Below are 22,641 nucleotides of genomic sequence, written 5' to 3'. Positions count from 1 at the left end.
CGTCTATTTGACAGAAAGGTTTTCACATACGTCAAATCAGATACACCGGTTTTTGTTTTGCAGTGAAGATACGTCGGCAGCTCGAAAAGCATTCAAGAATTGTCGGTTGGTTGGTTTATTTACATAACTACCCAGAGTTGTGAAATAATCGATGTTAAAAGCGGAGATGAGAGGGTCACCGCATTATTTGCAGTCAGATGTTATACGTTTTGTGTTTTTCGTATTAAGAAAGCGCTGGTCAGATTGGTATGTGAAGTTAAATATTAAAGTCAAGATTAAAGTGCAATTTTATTAGAATACTTTTGAAATAATAAACATGTTGCACCCGCAAATACAAAAACAAACATACAAACTTGACGCATTTGCTGATTGATAGTGGTTGCTTTATTTTTTCACATACGACGCTTCACTGTGAGCGTATCTGCAGTTTTTGTGTTATCATCAAATTTTAACAGTTAAGTCATGTTGACAATAAAATGGTGTATCAATACCATTTTAAAAAACAATGAAAGAAGGTCACATAGGGCGTTCATTGAATATATTTTCCATAATGCATTACAATTTCAAACCTTGTTTTTCATTAACTCGTAGGAAAAGCATGTATTTTATATTCGGTTAGATGCAAAATATCGATTTGTTTATTTTTGCGACTTGCGTCCTTTTGAAAAGTTATGCTTGAAATGTTTAACGATTGTTTACTTTTCATGAAGCTCTAAATTTATTATATCTTCCTCTTGTTGCGTATTATTCTACATGGCTGGTCCCCCTAAAATGCTACGTCATTTATGCATCTTCCCTAAACGTGGCAGTTTTTTTTTCTTAATAGGCAATATCGATTTAGAATGAGTTGACTGTATTGAAAATCTTCAGCCCCTCGTACCGCTCTCCCGTTGACAGTTGTCAAATCACGACGCCATCACCATTTTTTCGTACAACCACTTTCCTGCACCCCATCCCGGAGAGGGCGAGAGAAAATCTTCCGAAATTGCTCTCGGCGCTCTCCCGCACCATCAAAACCTGATCAAAAACTCGCCAGCTTCGAGACTCGCGACTTCTCCGTCCAACGTTAGTACTAAATTTTCCATTCATGGTGTTTTTGTTGTCTCTCAAACACGCAGGCGGCGGTATTTTGGCTCTCCTCGGGGTTTAATTCCGAAATATTATTCCGATTTTCTCGGTAGTGCGACCGATCAAACGGGTGCGATTCCGTACGGAAAGTGTTCTCCAGCGAGCGGTGCATAGTTTACGCGTGGAATTCAGGTAAGCGGCGGTCGCAAAACTTGCCCAAATTGATCGCGAAAATGGACGGTGCTTCCGAAAAGGCAGCCAGCCACAGTCAGTCAGCCAAGAGCTGCGAGGAGAAAAATTTTCTACGACTGCTGTGCTTCCATTACCTCCTTGTTCTTCCTCATCGAGCACCCGCCTTGGGTGTATGTATGTGTGCGTGGTGGACAAGAAACTAGTGTGACGACGAAGACCAAGACTACACACGGGGGCTACTTCTTGGTGCGGATTGGACCTTCCTGGCTCTGATAAATGCGAACTGCGAGAATGTGTGCCGATGGCTTTTTCTTCTTGCTGCTCCTCTGGTTCCCCTTTCGGGGGTGGTCGGGAGGATCTTTCGTAAGGGAATTTTTTTTTCGCCACTTCCGGTTTGTCTGGTGTTTGCGGGTGAATCGCAATTCTCCGCCCGGAAGTTTGCGGGTCATCGACGCGATTTACATTCGGGGATTGCGACCGAGGGAACCGAGCGAGACTCGGTTTGGTTTTTGTGCATTCTCTTTTTCTATTATTTTCTAGGTTAGGCAAATGTCAGATCCGCGAAAGATTCTCGTTTAGTGAAGATGAAAATAAGATTTTCTTCGATGGGTGGGATCGAGAGGATGGCTACGTTGCTGGGGGTGATTCCTGCAGTGGGAAAGTGGCTAAGGACAGTGTCCGGATGGGACCGTGGGCAGAACCAGTGCAGGGAAAATTTAGGACGTGGACGAAAAGTTTGACAGTTCGTGTACCTATAGAAGTGCGAGACAACACCATCGAATCGCAAATCGCACACGAATGGACTGTGACGTCACGCAATGTATTGGTGTTCAGAGGGCACGGTGGGAAGATGGGTGATGAAGTGTGGTCAAAAGTGTTGGGAGAAGTTTTTGATAAGACTTAGTGCGTATGTTTATCTAATCTATGAGATTGAATTAAATGTAATGGTTAAATTGACTTGAATGCTTTAAGGTAGTTTATCCTTGAGTCACGAATCCTTTCGAAAATAGCAAATCTTTCCGTATACAAATATCTCGTTGGTTTGCTTGGGTGAGTTTTTCTCATCCTCGAGAAATTTGAGGAAAAAAAGAGTACGTTTGAGACTTGCGGCCTTATGAAAGCTCACTGTCGAATTCGATTCGGACTTTCTGGAATCTCAATTTCCAATACTTGATTATTTCTTTATTGTCTCAACCTTTTTTTTTGATTTTTAAGCTTCAACACCACTTTTAAATTAATTAGTTGTGCCTATCGGATAACTGGTCAAGAAAGCCTTTGGCACAGTTTTCAGACATTATTTCAAACATCTTTTTCCCGGTTTTGATGTTCTTATATGAGTTTCGCCTGCTCTCAACGTAGTGTTCTAGGAAAGGTTCTGTCAACTATATCGTTTCCCTGGAGATAAACGGAAGACCGAAGCTGGTGAGGTCGCATGTCAACCAAATGCGCCCTCGTCACAACTCTGATATCCCAGAGCAATCGACGCAGCAGCTACCATGAGTATGCGATGAGGTTCAAGATGCCATAGCTGTACCGAATGATCCAGAAGTGTCCGTCAATCCCGATGTTCCTATTCCTGTTGGTTCCATGTCACTCGAAGCTGATGATCCAGTAGCAAGTACATCCGGCACGAATCCGATGGTCATTCATGAAGCTGCTGCTCGAAATGCAGTCCTCACAAATACCCGTGCCATCTGAACCAGTTGGAGAATTCCTACGACGTTCCGTACGTGAATCAAGAATTCCAAGATAGCTCTCTTCCTATGATATTTTCTAGAGAGGGTCTAGTATAAGAGAGGAGCGGATTCAAAACAAACTGCCTTAGCAACCTATGCTGAGGTGAATTCTAGCAACACTGCCAATGCAATCAAGATAGGCGCTGCTCGATTAGCTCTGGCTTTGACAGTTCGTTTGGCTCAAAACCAGCCAATCCGCTCCTCTCTTATACTAAACCCTCTTTAATATTTTCTAAATGGGGAGATGTAGTAGGCCATGCCTGAATGATAGTAGAAAGGTTGTCATTCGTATTCCAACCATCAACCAACTTAGACGTAATAAACAGTAGCTTCTAACAACACCTAGTTTTACTTGTTGGCCTTGATTACGGATATAACACTTAGACTTATATGGACCAATAGAAATGGAATTCAAGGCCATGACCACGGTGGTTGGTTTTAATTTTAATGCATTTAATTGTTTGAATTTAGGTTTGGAGATCGGAACTAATTTAGGGTAGCCACTCAACCAGGAAATATGAATCGGGAATTGAAGTCAGTCGGAAAACTACCGTGAATTTCGTTGCATTCTCAAAATACATACTCCCCCTTATTCTGCGCCGCGAGTGAGGTGACTCTCCGTATAAATCAAATGGAGAATCACCTCACTAGTGACAGCGAGTCACCTCACCTCACTCGCGGCGCAGAATAGGCTTCACTACTAAGCTTTGCTCTACTTGTATATCAAACTGATTTTTATATTTCAAATGTGAAACACTTATTTAACCGACGTAATTTTCTTTGGTCAGGGATAGAGAATCATAAAAAGTCTTAGTTTCAGGCACTTGGGGTCTCTTAATGTCAGGCATAACATTTGATAACGGCACAAAAGCATTTGTAAACAAACTTTCTAACGTCCTTTACACGCGAACCAAAGTACGCCCACGCAAACCACTTTCGGAAAGGTGATGGTTGCCCCTACCCGATGATGTTGTTAAATCGAATCTTTACAGAAGTTCAGGGAAGTCACGAAAGCTTCATAGGAATCAAGGAAAATACGTAAAGGTTAAGAGAGTATCATTTGATTTTAGATTTCAAAGGTCAGGGAACGGTGTAGATGTTCAGGAATCTTCATTGAAGCTCAGGGAACTCTTAGGAGTTCAGCTTACATTGTAAAGGCTCAACGAACCTCGTATAACTTAAAAATCGTTGCAGTGCAGATAGTTTTATTAAATTTAGCAGAAGTTCAGAAAACTTTGTGAAACTTAGTTGAAGCTCATGGATTGCAGAACGAGTTGTAGAGCTTCAGTGAACTGTGCAAATTGAAGGAGCTTTGTGATTAGATGACCAACAAGACCAGCACTTCTTTATGCTTCTAGTTGCACATGTTCATTAGAGTGATGCAAAATTTGAAATTTTCGCTCCACAATACTTAAACGATTCCAAATCGGATCCTGACTAACCTCTCAAAATTTGAACCCATTTGGTGAGAAACTGAGATGGCACAAACCATTTGAAGTTTGTATGGGAATTACTATGGTAAAACCAAGATTTTTGTTCATGTCTATCTAATAATTCACCATATCGGCCTGCTTCAAAAACTTTCACTGTACTTGTAGGAAATTTTCCCAGCTACAACTTTGCTGAAGATCACATTTTGATTAAATGCAAGGATCGAAAGTTATAAATGGTTCAATGCGCTGATGTCTTATGATCATGCTCAATCAACTGCTCAGCAGGCAACATTGGTGTTTCTGGGGCGTTGAATAGGACACAAAAATCATGGCTACTATGTCACACTGCAAAATACAGTGTTGCCTACAGAGCAGCTGCTTGATCATGTCATAAGTTTACAAATCTCTTAAATAATTAATAACTATTTCCTGTCTCGTTTTACATAGAAACAATTTTCAGCAAAGTTGTAGCTGAGAAAATTTTCTATAAGAATAGCTATCAAACTGTTTTGCAGCTCAATATGGAAAAAGACTAGAAGGCAATGAACAAAAAGTTGAGATTTCCCATAGTAATTTACATGTAAACTTCAAATGGTTTGTGCGAAGTCTATTTCTAACCAAATGAGTTGTAACTTTTGGAGGCTAATCACGACCCGATTTGAAACCATTTAAGCACTGTGGAGCGAAAAAGTCAAATTTTGCATTAGTCTAATGTTCATGCAAGGGCAGCAGATTGGGGATTGCTTCTAATGCCTTTGATGGGGTGCTACGCACCGCACCCGTTATTCCAATGCATGCTAGACGTTGAAGTTTTGCTAGTTTCCTCTGTGCAGTAGCCTCTTTTGATTTTGGCCACCACACTAACGAAGCATACGCTACTTTCGGACGGATTATTGATGTGTAAATCCACATTGTCATTTTTGGTTTCAAACCCCACTTTCTTCCAATAGTTTTGTAGCATGCCCACAGGGCACTGGTTGCTTTGTTAATCACAGAACCAAGCTGAGCATTCCAATTCAACTTGACGTCCAAAATAACTCCTAGGTATTTGGATATATATTTAAGTATATTTAGGTTAATCTTCCTCTTTCTAGTAAAGGGGATGATTACGACTTTTGATGGATCAGAAATGATAACGTCTAACTTTCCTCTTACTATAATGACTATGTCATCCGCAAAGCTCACAACTTCGAAACCTTTTGCTTCCAGGCTTCTTAGAAGATCATCTACAACTAAAGACCACAGCAGTGGTGAAAGAACTCCTCCTTGAGGACAACCTTTCGTTGCCTTGCCTTCATGGCGTAAACCATAGAGGAATAGGATGCGTTATCAAAAGCTCCTTCAATATCCAAGAAAGAGCAGAGTGCAATTTCTTTAACTGAACGAGATTTTTCAATTTTTGTTACTAAGGTACGGAGAGCAGTATGTCGCTTAGTTCGAGATCAAGAGCACATTGCTCTCCAAACCTTGTGTTCTCAATGCCTACCCTGCCATCCATTTGTTACAATTTATTACCCCTAACCTCGAGACAGCCGCGAGCCCCCGCTTTACTAACGTTAGTTTTAAGTAATTTTGTGATCTAAACAAAGAATATCGGCTCCGCAAAGCTACAGAAAATGAGCCTGTAAAAATAAGCGCATTATAAAACAAGAGGATTTATATCAAGAAACTTCATAAAAGTTAAGTTTAATGAAGTGTCTTGATGTAAATCAACGAAGTTTTTAAAACTATTACAAAGTACCCACCTCTGCAAAGTTTTTCTTTATTTTCAATGAGTTCTGTCAATTTGCACAGTGTACTGAAGCTCTTTTTCATTTCGGGCACATATTAAAAGTTCCGGGATCTTGTGTTAGTTTCAGTGCCTTTTGTAAGGGGTTTAATTTCAGTAAATTTCCTTAAAGCTCAAGGCATGTCGTTAAAGATTAATGGACTCGACATAGTTCAGCGACTTCCGTGGAAGCTCAGGAAATTTTAGTAAAACGTAAGAGGACTTTGCAGAAAGTCAACAAAATTCTTAAATATTCTAGGTTCTTCGTAGATGTGCAGCGAACTTCATAGTAGTTCAGCGAGCTTTGTAGGGATTCCATGAGCTTCGTTAAACTTCATAGAAGTGCTGGGATTTTTGACGTAAGACTACGTCTGTGATTTCTTTATGAGAGTACACTTTGTGAAATCCGAAAATGGAACATGAAAACAAAATTATGAAAGATTTTGAACGTTAATAACTCAGCTCCCCCTGGACCAATTTCAATAATTTTATCACCAATCGATCATATATATTTCTACGGTTCTGTTAAATTTAAGACTTTATCATTTTTCAAAATGTCACTATTGAAAATTGCACGAATGTGCACGAACTGTTACTATGATAATTAAAATTATCACCGATTGCCTGCGAAAAGCGATTTCCCTAAAACATATTTCAAAGTTGAATTCCATCCGGTTTTAGCAAACGGTGGACAGTTCAGCAAACTTCTCTAAAACCTCAGAGCGTATTAGTTTATCGATCTTCGTAACACTTTGTCAGAGAATTGATTTCAAAAATGTTTTAGCCAACTTCGTTTTGGAAAGATGTTCAGCAAAATTCAAATAAATGGTCTAGGATCTTCGCGAAAATTTGGAGAAATTCATGAATATTTTGAGATGTTGGTAGAATTATGAGAGCCCTAAAAAAATTATGCATCAATGAAGAAGTTCAGCCTCCCTGGTGTCAGGATCAAGGAAAAAAACAGGGGGAAAGTGTAGCAAGACGGCCATCCTGGTCTATGTGCATCAATCCGCTTTACAAAAAATATTCCTAGTATAGGGGATGATAAATAACAATGCAAAACACTAACCATCCCTTACTTACCTTACCAATCAGGTTAAGGCCTTGTTGTCACTGCTGTGCAAAGAATTCGTCTCCACACTACTCGATCCATGGCCACACTTCGCCAGCCTCGTAGTCTGCGAAGGGTCCGCAGGTCGCCTTCTACTTGGTTGATCCACCTTCTTCTCGTTCCTGTTGGGTCACTTTCGAGAACCATTTTCACTGCATCGTCGTGCGGCATTCTTACGACGTGCCCAGCCCACCGTAGTCGCCCAATTTTCGCAATGTGGACGATGAATGGTTCTCCCAACCAGGCATGGAAAATCATTTACATTCATTTCGTGCATTCATTTACATTCATTTGTCTCTAAATTTTTTCATCAACTACAATAATTAGCTACAAGTTTTGTGAGTATTTAAAATCTGTATCTCATATGCATGATGCACCAGAGCAAACAGAACCCACCATTCTTTTTTAGTGAATGTAAATTACATTCACTGAAAAACAATGACAAGTTTTGCCCGCTCTAGTTCGTCATGCATAAAAGATACAGATTTGAGTTTCTGGCAAAAGTTGTAGCTAATTATAAAACCTACAAAAGCTTAATACATCATTTTACGGAATTCTGTTGATGAAAAAAGTTAGAGGCAAATGAATGTAAACGAATGCACGAAATGAATGCAAATGATTTTCTCATGGTTCATTTGCCTTCTCCACGTTCTGTCATCTATCTCCAGTCCACCGTTCGAAAACACCAAGGGCGCGTTGGTCCTCCACGAGCATAGTTCACGTCTCGTGGCCGTAGAGAACCACCGGTCTAATCAGCGTCTTGTAGATGGTCAACTTTGTGCGATGGCGAATTTTATTCGACCTGAGCGTCGTCCGGAGTCCAAAGTAGACACGATTCCCTGCCTTAATGCGTGTTTGACTTTCTCTGCTGGTATTATTTTCGGCGGTCACCAGTGAACCCAAATACACGAACTCATCGACCACCTCTATTTCGTCACGGCCAATCTGAACTCGGGGTGGGTGGCCTCTTCCTCTTATGTATTTTGTCTTCGATGCATTGATAGCAAGTTCAATCCGCCTAGCTGCAGCCTGCAGTCTTATGTACGTTTCCGCCATCGTCTCAAAGTTCCGTGCCATGATGTCGATGTCATCGGCGAAACCAAGAAGCTGGATGGACTTCCTGAAGATCGTGTCACTCGTGTCTATCCAAGCTCTTCTGATCACATGGGATCTTGAAAAATGGACAATGTTTGATTCAACTAAATTAATTACATGGAACTTATCTCAAGTTAAAAATCTCTTAAGGATTTCCTTAGGATCATTCCAAAATGTCTTCACAGTTATTTTCAGTATTCTCGTCAATATTCTTATTGTTCTCTTCGCTATTCTCCATAACAGTGATGGAATTCTGTGCTTATAAAATCCGTTCAGAATGCTTGAAATTCACTCTAATCTTCGTATTAAGAATGATTCTCGTGAGGGTTAACCTAAATTTCAGTCCATAATTCTCTTTAAAATTCCCTTGGGATATTGTTCAGAAATCTCTTGGTATGTCCTTTAGAATTTAGACAATATTATCCCAAATTTTCTTTGGATTTCATCTCAGAATTCCATGGGAATGTTCCTTAGAATTTAGTTGAAATTGTTCTCAAAATACCCTTGAGAATTTTCTTTGGAAAGCCCTTGATAGTCTCCTCTCCTTGAGATCCGATTTTCTTTGAAAATATACTCGAAATTCCCTGTGAATTCTCCACTTTGGAACCCTCTGGCAAATTCATTGAAATTCCCGCAAGATTCTCACGAAGTCCCTTGAAATTATCTTCAAACTTGTTTGAAATTTTGCAACGATTTTTAGTGAGCTTTATTTCAGAAGTTTCCCCTTGTATTTAGATTCCTTGCCTTTTAACAATACTGGGGGTACACTTTGTGAAACAAAGTTATGAAAGATTTTGCACTTTGCTCCTAGAACAATTTCAATAATTTTAACACCAATCGATCAAAAATCTTTCTACGCATCTAGGGGAAATGACGGCTTCGGCATGCCAGATTATTTTCGGCAACCCAAATTGAAACACTATTTTCACTGGATTTTCTTACGAAAACACTTCGCTGAATGCATGCAAACGATTCTTTATGCTTTCAGCTTCAATTTGACTATATTTTTACCACTGAGAAAAAGCAATCTAGCAGGGTTTTCTTGAAATGAAACACACGCACTACAAATTGTAGCTGATTTCGAGTTGCCGATAATAGAACAGCAGATTTACATGCAGTTCAAATGGAACGGTTGCCGAAGAAAAACTGGTTGCCGACAATACTCGCTCTCACTAGAGAAGATTGGAGCTTTGTAAAAGCGTTTCAAAACAGTTTTTGACAATTCTTTCGACTGAAATTGTTAGAGCAGCTGGCAGCAAAAGATTGTAAACAAACCAATACTGCATATGTGTGCGTTCCTTAGAGAAAAAGGCTATAGAGAGAAGGTTGCTGCTTAGGTTGCCGAGAATACGTAAATTCCCCTATATCATTGCTTCTGACTGATGATTTTTAACGTGAAGCTATTGAAAAAGTGGTAATGTCAAGCATAGTCCAATGTACGAATAATAAGTTATAATTTTATCACTGTTTTCATGAAATAAACGTTCTTCCCAAACCCAGTCCTCATAGTCGAGTACCACTTGGTTGCACATCATTCTGTTTTAACCTGAAAAGATATAAAAGAGCGCTGCTGTATGGCATTAGCTCATTTTCGCTTCGGACGGCGTGGTGAACAGCAATAGCAGCAGTAGGAAGGTGGTGGCTAGTCCAATCTTCTACATCCAACAAGCAACAATTGACTGGTCGTGTCAAAGGAGGAAAAGGTTTTGGTTAAAGAGGCGCTAAGCGTCATCTCAAAGTTCTTCGAGATAACCGCCATCCGTCGTCTGGCTCGCCGTGGTGGTGTCAAACGTATCTCCGGTCTGATCTACGAAGTGTACTGAAGGTGTTCCTGGAAAATGAGGTCCGTGATGCTGTCACCTACACTAAACACGCCAAACGTAAGTGGCCATGGATGTTCTCTACAATAAAACGGGCCTTTTCAGGGCCATCAAGCTTATAACAGTAAAGAGTTGGTATAGAATTTATCTGTGCCTGTTTGTCCATATTCAGAACCACAGGCCCCCAACGACCACACAAAATGCTCTCCAAAGCTGTAATCTTGTAACCAAACTTGGAAGCAGGGGTGCAAGTGGTTTTGATTTATTCTCTTCATCAACTTTCTCTTTGAAAAAAATTACTACAAATTTGATACGCCTACAACAGGGCTGGTAGCAGGTCACTTTTTAGTGACTTGGTCACTATTTTCAAGCCAGTAACTAAAAAGTCACTTTTTTCATCAAAAGGTCACTAAAGTCACTATTCCTTAAAATTTAGTCACTAAAGTCACTTTTTACTACCATGTTGAGAGTAAAAACAAACTTTAAAAACTTACATCAAATCACAGATTTATTTGGTAACAAATGTGTGTTAGAAAGATTATTTGTTTGATCTCGAATTGGTTTTAGACCTATCACAAATTGTCAGAGGTTCCGAAAAAACTCTAGACCCAGTAGCCTGGCTATTTTCCTTCGAGATCTTGCATGTTTTCCAAGCCTAAAATTTCAAAAAGTAGTCTAGGAAAGTGTTCAAGCTCTCGAAATCTCAAAGGTCAGAATTTGAATAATCTCTGACACCCGGTAGCTTTAGCATTTGTCCAAAAACCGAGAAAAAATCATGTCACAGAATCAGGAGTCCATGATAATAACATATTATTTTATATGTTTCAGAAGCATTTAAATTGTTCAAGGACTTACATTCTATATGTAAAAAATATAGAAAATTATGTCAGGCATTGCAATTTTCTCAATTCGGTTGTCTTAGTGATCTCGAATTTTGAAGCCAAAAAAATGGCCCAAAACCAAGGGATAGGTCACTCAGCACACCAATCTTAGGTCATCTTATTTGTCAGTGTGCCACAAGTGTGCCAATTGTGCCGGTCATAGAGCAAGCTGCGATTGTTTGTAAAATACACATCCCGGCAACCCGGTATTTCTGACACCTTGAATGTTTTGGTTTGAAATCGCAGGGATAAATCGGATTGAGGATGACGCGGGAAGTGGCGCGGGTGTGCGAAATTATGGTGTTTTGTGTTCATAGGATAATAAAAGTCCTGTGTTTTAGGGTTTTATAATGCCCTTAAAGGCAGATCAGAAACCTAGCCTTTCGTGATGTGAAAAGCAACGGTCTATTAGCGGCCGGAAAGATTTGGAATCGGTTGGGAACATAATTCAAGATCGACTCTAGATGATGATGAATAGACTTCTGTAGTTTGTTTGGTGTGAGTTGCAGCATTATTCGAATTAAGGGTATTAATGAGGTCTGATTAACTGCCTCTGTCTTTTGAGCCCACTCTAGAACCTACATTTCGTATTTAGATCTATAAGTTAACTGCTGGTCTGAGTTCCTCTGTTACTGAATATACAGTCAAACAGCACGTAATGACAGTTGTCCAGCAGTGCTTCCATTTTATTTTAAATATACAAATACCTACGAAATTGTGCCGAAGATGTGCCGATGAATGTGCCCAAGTTGTGCCGAATTTAATTTCGGCATAATGTCCAAAACTCTAAAATGCATCCCTAAATCCCTAATTTTTCTCGATCGAGATTTTTAGTCCTAGACGCATTCAAATGTTGTTTTATGTCCGTGATCTTTCCATCTGGGATAATTTTCTTCGTTCCATACTAATGAGATGTTTTTTAAGTTGCGATCTAGAAAAGTTGTCTAGGTCCAAGTCTAAGTCCCACAGTTATGAATTTGTTTCTATGTGTTACAGAAGATTATCTTCTTGGAAGGAATAGTGACGACCAGTGCGCTATAGCGGCTACAAAGAGGAGAACGATTTTTTTAAATTAAAATACTTATCGGTAATCGCATCGCTTCTTCTATATGCTAGATATTTAAAATTGTCTGTCCTAAAATTGTCAAAATCTGTCTAAATCTTTGAATTTGAACATTTTTGTCTGTGCCTCAATTTTGCGATCTAATCATCAAAGTGTGATTTGGATTTAATATCAACCTAGTAGATAGTTTGTTCGAAAAAATAGCTTATTTAATTCATACTTATTTTTTGAGGACAATGGGATCCTTAAACTGTTTGTTTTATTTTTTAGAAACATAAAAAATGCGCATGATGGGTTTGTGAGTTTATAAAATTTTTCGAAGTGGCAATCGCAATCAACGGAAGATTGAAACCATATCTTTCCGATTAATAAATGTCACTATTGGTCACTTTTTATTGTTTAAAAGTCATAATTTGGTCACTATTTTCGTTATTTTAGTCACTACACTGAAACAAGGATCATAGTAAGGAATACTATTTTGCAGAAAACACTTATTATCAATATAACCACGCTTATTACTGTTAAATCTACTATGAATTCAGTATAGTTGACTACGAATGTAAAACAATTTACTATGATTCTGGCGAAACTACTATGCTTGCTCAAAATGCATAGTAATTTTGATAGAAATAATAGTAAAATTAAATGAAATTGTTTTCTGCACAAATCTATTGGTAAGGGTATTTAATTTAAACCAGCAATATAGTATTTTTGCCAATGGATTTTGTATCAGTGTAAAGTCACTACTATTAAATCACATCCTCACTACCAGCCCTGCTACAATTCAAAAACAGAAAGAGCTAAGATAATAGGGTAAATTATGGCTTCGGCACTCATTGACTGTTTTCGGCAACCGAAATTGAAACGTTTATTTCACTGTATTTTCCCATCAAAACTCTTCGCTGAATGTATTAAGCCGATTCCTTACCTTTTCAGCTTCAATCTGATTACATTTTTACGGCTGTGAATTCCTGTTATACCATATTTTTCTTTAAATGAAATATACATACTACAAAATACGACTGATTTCGAGTTGCCGATAATAGAACAGCTGGTTAACACGCAGTTCAAATGGAAAGGGTGCCGAAGAAAAAGAGACTGCCGACAATAGTCACTCACCTGAGAAGTTTGGAGCGTTGTAAAAACATGTTCAACCCGTTTTGATCAATTCTGTAGATTGGAATTGGTAGAACAGCAAGCAGCAGATAAATGTCAACAAACAAAACCGTCATGTATGTGTGTGACGCTGAGAAATCGCTAATAGAAGTTCGGACGCTGCTTAGATTGACGAGAATACGTAAATTCCCCTAGATGATTGATCAATTAAAAGAACTAAATGCGCTTCACATTTATTCCGTCCACTAGCGGTCCTACGTCAAGCTTCCGTTCGTGCCCCTAGGCATAGACCCTTCTACTTTTTTTCATAAAAACACTGTTGTGCGGTAGCAGATGAATCGTGATTTCGTGAATTTATTGGGTGGTTAATAAAGAATTACAAAATCCTGCAATTTAACTTATTTATAAATGTCTATCATTGAATCTCATCGTAAAGTAACTTACTTGTTGTGATTCTCTACTGCTTGGTTGTCCACAACAACTTTACCGTCCGATCTATGTCCTATTTCTGATTAGGTTTTTACTTTAGTCCATTATTAGCTCTAAATTTTAGTTTAAGTTCGATTCTCACCTTCACTGCTCGCTTATATAGTAGTTTTAAAAACCTTTCTCCTTCTTTTCCGTCGACCGTATCGCACTCGCACTATCATTAATAAATTTTTAGATTAAATTTTTAATTAAGTTTTAGATAGACTAATTTTGTGGTTATACCTGTAGTTTAAGAGTTCAATTAGAGTAAATTTAGTTCTTAATAATTGTTTTGTATGCCAAGATGAGCCAGACGAAACTTTGAACAAAAGCATTTGTTGTTTATCTGCCGTAACCTTCCTATTGTCCCGTATTCCAACAATCCTCTGTTCGAACGATGGGTGTGGATGGATTCGGCTGTCTACGTCGACCGTTCGGGGAGCGTGGGGTTTGACGAGCTCGTCAAAGTAGCGCAACCAACACTCCCCCCCGGAATGGGCTTCTGGTCGTCCTGATGCGCATTGCTTTCAACGCCTACGTCGAGCACGGCAAGCTTCACAGTTGGTCGCTCGTAGATGCCACCAGAAGTCTGCACAGTAGCACTTCGCACCTGCCCGTCCGATCCCTGCTTGATCCCAATAACTCGGCCTTTGGGCCAGGTGTTCCGAGGAAGTTTCGGGTCCACGATGACGACGATATCGTTGACTCTGATGGGTTTCACCTCCATAAACCATTTCGTGCGACGAGTGATGGAAGGAAGATAGTCGTGTAGCCATTGTTTCCAGAATTGATTGGCTAAGGTTTGAGAAAGCTCCCAGCAGTTTTTGAGCACTTCTGAGCTGTCGTCAAACGGAACCCAAGGTTTTAATCCGTTGCTTGATCCCAGCAAAAAATGATTGGGCGTTAGCACCGGTGACTGGTCATCATCGAGAGGAATACTGGTTAATGGGCGAGAATTCACAATATTCTCTACCTCTGCAAGCATGTTTTCGAGGACTTCATGGGACAGCGTTCTGTTGGGTTTCAGTTTGGCAAGGTTCTGTTTGACGGTTCGAACGAGTCGTTCCCACGCTCCTCCCATATGCGGCGAAGCGGGAGGAATGAAGCTCCAGGTAGTATGTGAAGTGGTGAACTCCGCTGCAAGACGCTCTCGATCCAAATTCACCATAACTTCTTCGAGTTCCCTACTAGCTTCCTGGAAGTTCGTACCTCTATCACTATATATGACTGCAGGTACACCCCTCCTAGCCATGACGTTTCGTAGTGCCATAATACAAGAATCGGTAGTCATTGACTGAACGATTTGCAAGTGGATGGCGCGAGTGGTAAGACAAGTGGCGAGAAGTACCCAACGCTTCTCGAGACGACGCCCAAGGATGATCACAATTGGACCAAAGTAGTCCACCCCCATATAAGTAAACGGACGAGCATAGGCAGCTAGGCGAGGTAGTGGCAAGTCGCTCATAGCCGGTGGTTGCGGTCGTGCACGGTCGTTCTTGCATTGCTGACAGCATTGACGGATCCTGTTGTAGGCAGCCTTCAGACGAGGGATGCTGTATCGCTGCCGCAGCTCGTTGATAACTGTGTTATGGTTTTGATGATGATATTTGCTGTGGTAGTGGGATATGACGAGACGGGTGATGTGGTGGTCTCGTGGAAGAATAACAGGATTCACCGCATCCTGATTAACAAACGGACAACTGATGGTTCTATCACGAACGCGGAGTACATCATGTTCGTCTAGAAACGGACAAAGATGATAGATTGAACTGTTCTTCGGTATCGTTAATGTGAAGTTTTCCGACGCTCGTATGCCCGATAGTACTGCTACCTCATCTGGGTAAGAACTTCCCTGAGCAAGCCGGTACAAATAGTTTTCAGCCGTAGCTAGCTCTGAACTCGTCAACACTCCAATAGTTCTTTCTTCGGGTCTGGATGTCCTCAAGTTCCCGATGAATCGAAACACGTATGCAGTTCGATGGACAAGTGGAGTCCATTTAGAGCAGTTTTGGAGGTCAATGATTGGCTCCGGTAATTTGACGTGAACGAGCAAATGTGGGCGCAGTTCCTCCGTAGTAGGTCCTTCGATGTGTAGTTCCACAGGCCATTCTTCTTCAATGTTCTTGAGAAATTCCGGTCCGTTAAACCATCGGCTAGTTCTAGTCATGTCAGGCACCCGTTTCCACTTCGTGCCATCATCAGCAACGTTCTTTTTAGTTTGGATCCATTGCCACTCGTAAACTTCCGAAGCTTCTAGTATCTCACTCACTCGGAAAGCAACAAATTGGCTATACCGACGATGATCGGATTTGAGCCAGCTGATGACGTCACTGGAATCCGTCCAGAAGTAGCGTCTATTCACCTTGATAGACAGTGACTGTGCTATGCTGTTCGCAAACCTGACTCCGATAACGCAAGCTTGAAGCTCCGAGCGCGGAATCGACAGAAATTTGATTGGTGCAACACGAGTCTTCGATCCAACCAGCGCAGTTTCGATAATGGGCCCCTCCTTGAATCGCAGATACACCACCGCCGCGAAACCCTTCTCGCTAGCATCGACGAAGATGTGCATTTGTACTTCGTTGGAACCTCCAACAGATGTAGCCGTCCTGTAGCACCGCGGGATTTCTACCTTTGCCACTTCAGGAAGGACCTTCAGCCATTGCATCCACATCTCAAACTGTTTTTCTTCGATCGGGTCATCCCATCCGACGGATGTTCTCCAAATTTCCTGCAGTACCACCTTCAGGAACATCAAGAAGTGGCCAATGAGTCCTAAAGGATCGAAGATCATCATCAAGGTTCTGAGCACTTCGCGCTTCGTTGGTGTCCGCTGCCCCGACATTAGCTCAGGATCGTACCGTGGAGAAACCTTGAAGGTGAAACAATCAGTGGACGTATTCCACCACATTCCGAGCACTTTCTCGGTTATCACTCCTTCTGCCATATTAAGGTCCTTCTCTTCCGTATTTCGTTCATGTAACGCCTCCAAAACATCCGGGCTATTTGAGATCCAGTTCCTCATTTCAAAGCCGGCTTCATGGTGAATTTTCTTTACATCCCGTGCGAGGTCCACTGCTTCTTGCTCGCTTTCCACGCTTACAAGCATGTCATCTACGTAATGCTGGTCGACGATAGCTTGAACAGCGGTGGGATGGTCCTTCTCAAACCGTTGGGCGTTGGTGTTTTTGACGTACTGCGCAATGCTTGGAGCACACGACACTCCGAACGGTAACACCAACATGATGTACACCTTAGGATCCGCGTTGCCTTCATCGCCCTTCCAGAAGAAGCACAATCGAATATCTTGCCTCAGTAGAACTTGCAGATACATCTCCCGGATATCCCCGCAAATTGCGATCCGGAATTCACGAAACTGGACGAGAACTGCAAGTAGCGACGTCAAAAGGTCAGGGCCTTTGAGTAACAGCGAATTGAGTGAAACGCCATAAGCAGGAGCAGCTGCGTCCCAGACTAGCCGTACCTTACCCGGTTTGTTGGGGTTCACAACAGGGAACACGGGTAAGTACCATTCCTTAGACTGATGCATATTGAGTTCATCATCCGACAACTTCCGAACGTAGCGTTTATCCACGTATTCATCCATCTTCGTCGTCACGGTTTTTGCAAACTCCTCATCCCGCTTCATGCGCCGGTCTAAACACTGCCATCTTCTGTAAGCCATTCATTGCTACTTGGAAAGCGAACATCATCGTACTTCCAGAGGAGTCCCGTTTCGTACCGCCCTTCTTTTGGGATTGTCAGCTTTTCGAGCATTTCCAAGGCACGTTGTTCTTCCGTTGACCGCAAAATCTTTTCTGGTTTTGCCACTCCAAGGCTATCTAGAGTGAAGTAGTTCTTCATTGCGGTGTGCAGGTTATCGTCGGAATCAAGATTGCACTCACATACTTTAATCGTATGGACATTCACGTAGTTTTGGTTTCGCTGTGTTCGTGAACAACTCCCGTAGATTATCCATCCCAAGCGTGTTTTGACGGCGATAGGTTCGTATGGCTTTCCTTCTCGACTTTTCATAGCATGCCCAAGCGACGCATGGTCAAGCCCAATCAGGATTCGAGGGCATACGTTACTGTAGGATTCGACAGGTAGTCCACCGAGGTGTTGATACCGTTGCAGTAACTCAGAATACACTAACGTTTGCGGCCGAAGTTGTAGGTTCTGAATCGTATGTACGTTGGACATCCTGTGCGACTTCGAGGTATTTCCGATGGCTGATATTTCCACATCTACCTTCTGGGATTCATTCTCCACTCTCTTGGTACCACCCGTCCATTTTAAGCACAGCGGTGTTCGAGGCCCCTTTACGCCAAGCTCCTCTGCAAGGCTATCTTCCATCAGTGTCAGCTCTGAACCGTCGTCTATGAACGCGTATGTCTGGATGGATTTTGATGGACCGTGGATTAGCACGGGAACAATCCTGAACAGGACTTCGCTAGTTTGAAGTTGGTGAATATTGCAACTTCCGGTAGCAAAGGTTTGGCCAGAACGTTCCTTTTCAACCTCCTGGTGGTCATTGTGCAACAACGGATGATGCAAAAAGATGCATCCTTTGATCCCACACGGTTTTTGCTGCCTGCATGATCCATTGTGCTTACGCAGACATTTGCGACACAGCTTTCTCTCTCGTACAACAGCCCACTTTGCATGGATACCCCGAGTCTTTGCAGCTGCTGATCGGGACAGTTCTGATTCTGCTTCAGAGTGGACATTGATAAATCCATCATTCTTTGCTCCACGAATTCTTTGCGTGCTGAACGAAGTTTGCATAACTGAACTAGCATCTTCCGCGATCGAGTACAGCCAATAACTGAAATCAAGCAGATTTGGTGCTGCATTATTTCTGGAATACTTCGCCCAATCCAGCTTCAGCCCAGGAGGAAGACGATCCACTAGCTCACATTTCAAAGACGCATTGTATACGAAATCTTCGACGCCGCATGCCTCTATCGTAGCTACCAGGTTTTCGACCGTCAATGCAAAATTGACAAGAGTGTCGAGTTTTTCCACTTGTGGCGATGGTAATGACCGAATCTTCCTAACTGATGCCTGAACGATTGCTTCTGGTCTTCCATATAGCATTTTCAACGTAGAAATTACACCGATAACGTTGGATGGGTGGAGTAGCCGGCATCGTACAGCATCTAGAGCCTTGCCCTTCAAGCATTTTCGAAGCCGAAGCATGTTTTCTTCGTTGGAGAAGCCACACATCTTCGTTGAAGAGTTGTACATGGAGAAGAACAGCGGCCAATCTTCAGGATTTCCGTAAAACTCCGGTAACTCCTTGGATACAGCCTGACGTGCTGCTAACTGGCTTCGGTTGAGGATGCACACGTTCTCTTCGACATTGCGAGCAGCTGGTTCCGGATTTCCGAAACCTCGGGATGTTGAATCTCCTTGAAGCATTTCATTCCTTGACCCTGAAGGTTGACGATACTGGCTTTCCGGGACGATTGTTGGTTCTGGCCAGAAGTGTTCATTTGGTGCAGCAGGTGGCGGCCGAATGCCCTGAACTCCTGGAGCTGGAGCCACTCGAGGGACTTGCGAATGATGGAACTGGATTCCTGGAGCTGGAGCAGGCCGAAGATCCTGTGGCAGGTAGTTATGTGTTTCTAAAGCTGCAGCTGACCGAAGTACTTGTGGTCGGTAGAACTGGTCTTCTGGAAGCGTGTGCAAAGGCGACCTTCGGAGCAGGCCTTCTGGAACAGGTGCCGGTGGTCGACGGAACTGGACTTCTGGAGCTATGGCTGATGGTTGACGGAACTGGACTCCTGGAGCTGTGGCTGGTGGTTGACGGAACAGGACTCCTGGAGCTGTAGCTGATGGTTGACGGAACAGGACTCCTGGAGCTGTAGCTGATGGTTGACGGAACTGGACTCCTGGAGCTGTGGCTGGTGGTTGACGGAACAGGACTCCTGGAGCTGTGGCTGGTGGTTGACGGAACTGGGTATCTGGAACAACAGGCTGACGAAATGGCTCCTCTGGAACTGGTGCCGGTGGTCGGCGGAACAGGCTTTCAGGGATCGGTGCTGGAACGGAAGGTTGCATTACACGGCTCCTCAACCTCGGATCCATACGAACGGTCTCTTGAGGCGTTGAACGTTGGTTAGGAACGAAACCATGTAGAGATGATTGCGGTTCCGTCTGCCCCATAGTCGGTGCCAGCTGAATGACAGCTTGCAGTTGATCATCGTTCAACTCTTCTTCCACCAGACCGGAATCAGAATCTTCACCACACTTTTCCGTATCTCTCAGCCATCCTCTCACTTTGGACATCTCCTCGGATCCTACATCATCATCACTGGCGACAGTTTCATCGTCAGCGTCCTCTTCATCCAAAATGCGGTATTTTTCATCCAAAAACTTTTGTTCCAACTGCTTCTGCTCTTCCAGCTTCTGCAATAGTCGATCGACCTTCCGTTGATTGCTCCGGTTACTGCTTGCCTTTCCGGTGGACTTCTTTGAACTTACAGAGTTGGGGGGTGGATCTACCGGTTGAATCTGCTGGAGCATTGGTGTCTGCTGCTCTTGATGACTTGCGCCGAAATGCATGTATGGACACTTTGGACAAATCCAGCTGTAGTCCGCTATGCCACTAGTCACTTCTACACAAGAGAAATGATACCACTTATCGCAACCATCACACTGCACCATTCTACTAGTATCACGTTCACTACACAACTCGCAATGACTGTACCGAGTTATATGAACGCGTTGGTTCAGATCAAGTCGCGCGTTGGGTCTCGCGTTAACGACAATATTTGACGACCGGACGGGATTGACTTTAGTATTAGCACTAGCCTTTATTTTGGGTATGGATCCCTTTACATGGGCCTGTCTGGTATTGGCAACGTCAAGATTTACCTGAGGACTAGGAGGGGGAGGAACTACTTTTACCACAGCTGCATCGCTCTTTGCGCCTGTTGCCGATTTCATCGAGTCCTTCGCTCCGCGTTTCGCGTTGGTCACGATAGTGAGACTGTTGATCCCGGCAACTACATCTGCATCGGTTATTGGAGTTCCCGTGTCCTTGTCTGCTGCGCTACCCACATCGCCTGTACCGAAAAGTTGGCTTACCGCACCCAAGGCAGAACTCAATTCCGACCTGGATCTGGTTGACGATTTGCGAGACATCCTCGACGTGCAAACAAGATTTTGTAAGATGTTGTGCGGTAGCAGATGAATCGTGATTTCGTGAATTTATTGGGTGGTTAATAAAGAATTACAAAATCCTGCAATTTAACTTATTTATAAATGTCTATCATTGAATCTCATCGTAAAGTAACTTACTTGTTGTGATTCTCTACTGCTTGGTTGTCCACAACAACTTTACCGTCCGATCTATGTCCTATTTCTGATTAGGTTTTTACTTTAGTCCATTATTAGCTCTAAATTTTAGTTTAAGTTCGATTCTCACCTTCACTGCTCGCTTATATAGTAGTTTTAAAAACCTTTCTCCTTCTTTTCCGTCGACCGTATCGCACTCGCACTATCATTAATAAATTTTTAGATTAAATTTTTAATTAAGTTTTAGATAGACTAATTTTGTGGTTATACCTGTAGTTTAAGAGTTCAATTAGAGTAAATTTAGTTCTTAATAATTGTTTTGTATGCCAAGATGAGCCAGACGAAACTTTGAACAAAAGCATTTGTTGTTTATCTGCCGTAACCTTCCTATTGTCCCGTATTCCAACAATCCTCTGTTCGAACGATGGGTGTGGATGGATTCGGCTGTCTACGTCGACCGTTCGGGGAGCGTGGGGTTTGACGAGCTCGTCAAAGTAGCGCAACCAACAAACACTCTAAAATGTTAGTTGTAGTTATATTTGTTCCGGAGATATTGATAAAAGAAAGTAGTACCATGACTCAGTAACGTGTCGGGGCGTAGGATGCCATGCTATAAATGTTGCTGACAGGGAGCTGATATTCAAATCGATCGAAGGACAGATGAGAACTGGTGGGAGCGTCGACTCCACTAGGCGTCGAAATCGTAGGATGCCATAAATGACAAGTTATCGATGTCACCGAGAAGCAGATATTGCTGATCTGGAACCATTTGTTTTACAAACCATTAGGGGCGTAGTATCACTGGCGGCTTCGACTAGACATATACCAGTCTAAGTTACCTGGTGATCAACCAGACCGAAGATGATGGCCGCTTGGAACGTCGACAGCTACAATTTGAAAATACTCTGAGAATTCCAGGATGTTTTCCCAAGAAATGTTAATGGTGCCTGACGGGACACCCTGGTTAAGTAAATTCTTCGAAATGGTGTTTATGAATGTAATTCTTTTCTACAAATTTGAAATATTCAGTTCAAAAGTAGCAAATCGCTGCAAGAAGATATATTAAGAAGATGCATGAAGGGATTCCATCTTTTTGACCACCTAACACCAGTTAATCACTCACTGTTCCCTATCAGCCACTGATCGTGGTCGTCGTTGTGAATCTTGTGTCGTACATGCACGCAAGCACATTCACCGATACAGCTACGAATGAAGTGAAGAACCACAACAGGAAAGAGCATAGGGTACACCTCACTTGACTCGACTCCGATCCGACTGCTGCCTGGTCTGGTGTGGATTTTATGACATAAGCCATACACACAGCTAGGTACTTCACAGTGCTCCATCTCGTGATGATTTCATAGTGCATCTCTTCTGTTCCGTTTCCGTAAGCATTAAGCATCATTTCCGCAAGAATCTCTTATAGGATATCACTCTGCAAAATCACCCAGGATGACAACGACGACGACCGATAATGGGGAAAACCACTACACAGAGCAGACGGTGACGACTCTTGGGTTGGCACGCACGCATATTTTCCATCACCTGCTTAGTACTCCTCTCGTGGGGTGTTGAAAGTGTGCCG

At 42.3% G+C, this 22,641-nt stretch overlaps 1 protein-coding gene across 2 annotated transcripts in view; it reads left to right on the top strand.

Moving 5' to 3' along the window:
- Nucleotides 1-1,068: 1,068 nt before the first annotated feature.
- The window catches only part of Gyf (Gigyf), an 89,214-nt gene continuing 67,641 nt past the window's right edge, over nt 1,069-22,641 (top strand). For both annotated transcript variants that reach the window (XM_065216466.1, XM_065216465.1), the window contains exon 1: nt 1,069-1,260. The gene's annotated coding sequence lies outside the window, so the exon portion shown is untranslated. The remainder of the gene's footprint in view (nt 1,261-22,641) is intronic.

The sequence above is a fragment of the Ochlerotatus camptorhynchus genome, unplaced genomic scaffold (genome assembly GCF_037179485.1).
Source record: "Ochlerotatus camptorhynchus isolate MF236.1 unplaced genomic scaffold, CSIRO-AGI_Acam_v1.1 ptg000063l, whole genome shotgun sequence".
Classification (NCBI taxonomy): domain Eukaryota; kingdom Metazoa; phylum Arthropoda; class Insecta; order Diptera; family Culicidae; genus Ochlerotatus; species Ochlerotatus camptorhynchus.
The sequence above is the reverse complement of the archived record's forward strand: the minus strand, read 5'-3'. Positions and strand labels throughout refer to the sequence as shown.